Here is a 4821-nt window from a genome sequence, read left to right as displayed (position 1 = left end):
CTGCTCTGGGCTGGGTCCTGTTCTAGGCTCGGAGGAAGCGATCTCGAAGAATCCAAGCTGAACCCCGCCAAGCTGACCACTAGGAGCTCACCGTCCAGTGAAGGGTGCCCGGTGACTCGCACCCTGGGTTCTCACTCTGTGCCAAGCTCTGAAATGGTGCTGCAGACACAGCCCCTGTCCCCACGCTGCTCCCGGGCTGGCGAGGACTCAGAGAGGCTAACACAAGTGTCACCAGGGGCAGAACCAAGGCCGTGGGAGCCCAGAGGAGTGTCGGACCCAGGCTGGGGAGGGGTGAATCTGGGAAGGCTTCCACGGGGAGGTGACCCTGGGATGAGCCTGAAGAACATGTAGGAGGCTGGGGCTGGACTGGGGGTTGGTGTTGCCTCTGGTCCAGGGAGCAGGGTCTCCCGCTGCCTGCAGTATTCTTTCACCAAAATACTCATGCAGCTCACTCACTGCTCCCTCTCAGCCTTGGCTCAAATATCCTCTCCCCGGGCCAGATGATCTGAAGGGGTTCACTTTTGCTTCTAGAAATAGGACTTTGTGTTCTGCCTGGCTGGACCCCAGGAGTCCAGCCCAGGGCCTGGTATGTCCTGGCAGCTCAAGAAATATTTGTTCAGCTGATGCTTGATCATCTGGCTGACGTAGCAGCCACGACCGCCGTGCTTTGGGCCGGCTTTTCTGTGCTTGTGAGATGGGCCTTTCGGCTAAAAATATGCCACATTTTGCTGCTGGCGCTCTGAGGTCCCAGTCTCAGCACTAACACTTAAATGTTCTGTGATTTTGGTCAGAACATGTCTCTTCTCTGAACCTTGGTTTCCCTTGTGTTTTAGGGGAGCTACACCTGCTCCCTACGCCTGGTCAGAGCCCGGCATACAGCAGGTGCTCAGCGGCTACAGGAGACACTATTATTTTGTCCGAGGCCATTTATTGGAGGGATGGGGCTGCCTGAGTCTTGGCCAGTCAGGGCCATGGCCGCTGGCTTCAGGGGGACCATAAGCACCCCTAGAGGCCGACACGTTGACCGGCACAGCCGGCGAGACCCTTCTGTGCCGCTTGTCTGGACTCGGATCTCGTGACTGGGAACACTCCGCAGGCTGCCTGTGACTACCCCCGCCTGCTACCTACCACCCCCAACCCCTCGCTCCACCCAGAGGCCGCCAGCTGCACCAACATTGTCTTCTATTTGTAAACAAACTGTCTGCTTTCCTTCTGCTGAAGGCAAGAGAGACTTACGTGGTGGGGGCCCAGCCCAGACTCTCTGCAGACGGGACAGACCCCTCCTGGCCTCTGTCCCTGACAGCCTGGCCTTCATGCTCCTGTGACTTCCCTGGGGCCTCTTACGCAGCCATCATGAAGGTTCCCTGCGGGTGCTGAGGCTAAGGGGATCAACTGCTAAGAGGGAGTCTCGAATAAGCTGGTTTCTATTCCCTGGAGGTCCCTGAGCTGGGGAGTTTAGGGGTGGGGGAGAAGAATGGGCCGACAGAAAGGAACCTGTTCTGTGTGAGGATGAGAGACCCTGAGTCCCCACGTGGCGGTGCGGGGCTGCGACAGCAAGACCCTCAGGAAAGTAGACGCTCTTTTTTCTTATGCGTTCAGATCTGCACTTCTCAGATGATCTGTTGGGAAGAATGGTTTCAAAACTTCCCAATCTGTCAGAGCAATACCTTTGCAAAATATAGTAAACTGTTAGAAAATGAAATTAAAAGATAGTCATTCAAAAGACAGGCTCATTTAAAAATCATTGTTTTAAGATTTAACAACAAACAAAATCGGTTTGTCAAACTGTCACAAACATTTCTGTCTACTCTCGATTTCTCTGCCTTTTTCCCCCCGACCAGTCACAATGGTTTGCCGATGGCTCTGGGCCAGGGCCAGCTCAGGGTCATGCTGGCCCAGCGGGGTCAGCCTCAGGAAGATGGCTTGTGCTTGGCCGGGGACGGTGTGTTGCCTGGAGCTGAGAGGCCTGAGGGCCCTGGGGGTTGGGTGTCCTGCGGAGCTGCAGGCCCAAGTCCACCTGGGGCCACTCAGTGCCTGAGGGGGGTGGCTGGTGCCAAGTGCATTGTGACCCTGAGAGATGGTGGGGGTCACAGGCAGAAGTTTGTAGGTGGATGTGCTGCCTCTGAAGACAAGGAAGATGGTTAGGGAAGAAAGGCTTAACTTTGCGGGGGGGGGGGGTTCCCTTTGGACCGTGTGAAATGTCAGTCTGATTAGACAGGTTTACATTCTTTCCTTTTTACACTGTCGTGTCTTTTAATTTCTTAACCTTCAGAGGGAATTTCATGATTCTTTACAACTTTGGCAGGAGGACCAAAGAGGGAAACGAGGGGTGGGGAGATAAATGGCAGTGGGGTTTGCTCCTTGCCCCTCTGATAGCCCAGGGCAGCCTGGCAGCATCAACAGCAAATCAAGAGGGGGCTGGATGGTTGTGGTGGGGCCTGGGCCTTGGACAGAATGTCTGTGAACTGCCTAGGTAGGTTCATGGGGCCATAGGGAACACTGGAAAGACCCCTCCTCCAGGAAGGGAGCAGTGGTTCAAGGGACAGGATGGGTCCTATAGGTAAACACCCTTATGTTTGCAGTACTCAAGAGGGAGGATAAAGCTGACAGTTGAGGCACATTCATAGAAGCTACCACTTATTGAGAGCATTACATTCTCTCATTCAGTTTCCATGATGGCACTGCAAATGGGGACAGTTACTTCCATTGTATAGGTGAAGAAACAGACCAAGAGAAGTGAACTGACTTGCCCATGTTACACAGCAGGTAAGCACCAACGCATTGATTTAACCTGATCAGACTCCAGAGTGCAGGCTCCTTCTAATGCACCACACTGCCTTTTATTACAACTGAGCTCATGACACAAATGCAGACATATTCAGCCAAGGTTGAACTGCACTGGCTTATGCAAAAGGGGAAACTGCCTTCTGCATTCCTTCTGTGGAAATGAAGCCTGACTTTTTGTTCCCCTTCCAGTTCCAGGCTGTGAACTCCAGGAACAGAGAGACTGTGTCTTTCTTGATTACCACTGAATCCCCAGTGTCTGGAATGGGTTTGGTGCATAATAGGTACTCAATAAATGTTTGTGGAATGAATGAATGAATGTACCTGTGGGGATGTAGGATCTATTCTCGCAGTTACCCATCTTTCCAGCCATCCATCATCATCCATCTGTCCATCCATTCATCCAACCACCCATGTATCCATACACCCACTCATCCATCTATCCATCCATCCTTTATCTACCCACCATCCACCTGTCTATCCATTCACTCTCCCTCCCTTCCTTCCTTCTGTCCTTCCTTTCTTCCTCCTTCCCTCCCTCCTACCCTCCCTGCTTTCTTCCCTCAGTTCAGCAAGATGTTATTGAACCAGGGACATTCCATGTGCTAAGCACTGTGTTATCCCGAGCGGGGTCCCTAGTGACATTTGCAGTAATGTAACCTTGTAACAGTGTAACCTGCGCTACCAAGCAGACAATTTCTTGAGAAGCCTGGCGTCTCTCCTAGCTGACTTCAGACATTGCATGAGGGCTTAGTGTACAGATGGAGCCTCTTCTTGATGGCGATGCTCTGTCACCCGGTTCATTGCTGTCTGGAAAGAGAACGAACTTGAACAACTGCAGAAGGTGCATAGTACTGGGTGACTGGTCATAATTACCAGGCAGCCTTCAGTGCGGCTCTAACTGGTTGGGTGGCCCAGTGTTGTAGCCGCATAGCATTCGTTCCGAATGAACCATTAGCACTGAGTTATTTCCAGGATTTAAAAAAGGAGACAGCAGGAAGCCGCTTGACAGGTGAGACGAGACAGAAGCCTCCAGCAGACACAGGCAGTTTTCGGTTTCCTGGTGCCATGATTCATCCAGAAGTTTATTTTGAAATTCATTTCTACCCAGTGGTAATCAGGGCCAGACCCTGGGGAAGTTCTCTCCCCTAGTGCCAGGGAGGGAGGAGGGGGAGGGAGCTGAGGGAAGGGCTGGCCATTTGGAGGGGAGGGGCACAGTCTCCTGGGTTTGGGAGGCAGTGGCAGACATGTCCCAGCCCTCTCACGAACCTGCTGTGTGAGATCGGGGGCCCCCACCCTCTCTGGGCCTCCAAGTCCTCACCTGAGGACAGGCTGGGTGGCTCTCTTATCCTTCCAGCTCATGTGTCTTCTGACGTGGACAGTCTCCTGGGTTCCTCCTCCTTCACAGAGTCTGTTTTCAGCCCCAAGAGGCCATGGCCGGGGAGGGCACAGGCTCTGGGGTCAGGAACACCTGGTCTTGCCATGCACTCGGAGTAACCTGGGTCAGACCCTTCTGCCCTTACCTGCACAGGTGCCCAGGGCAGCACCTCCTGTCTGCAGGAAGGAGAGAGGGTATGGCGGGGCTGCTGGGGAGGACAGGGGCTGGGATGGAGGCCCTGCAGGGTCTGTGCACCCCGGGGCCAAATAACAGAGGGGAGCCCCAGGCGCCTGTTGAGGGGGTCCGCTCCGCTTCGTCTCCAGACCCCTCACCCAGAAAGCCCCCGAAGACATGCGTGGTGGAGGCTTGTCCCTCTGGCCAGGAGGGGCCCAGGCGATTTGGCTCCCTCGTCCTCCTGCTGGTGGCCAGGCTCGAGGCCACGTCAGCTGCAGGCCCACGGCTGGGAGGTGGCCCCCTCCTCTCAGGGTTTTCACGAGGTACAAACTCCTGGCAGGACACGAAGAGGGCGGGCACCTGGGGAGAGAGAAGGAAAAAGTGACTTCCAAGAACTGAGTTGCATTCAGGAATCTCTTTGCCTTGACAGTGCCCTTTCCCTGTGCTGGCCCTCACTGGCCTGACTCTGCCCATCCAGGCTTCAG

This window comes from Hyperoodon ampullatus (genome assembly GCF_949752795.1).
Source record: "Hyperoodon ampullatus genome assembly, chromosome: 1".
Taxonomy (NCBI): Eukaryota; Metazoa; Chordata; class Mammalia; order Artiodactyla; family Ziphiidae; genus Hyperoodon; species Hyperoodon ampullatus.
Note: the sequence above shows the minus strand (reverse complement) of the source record.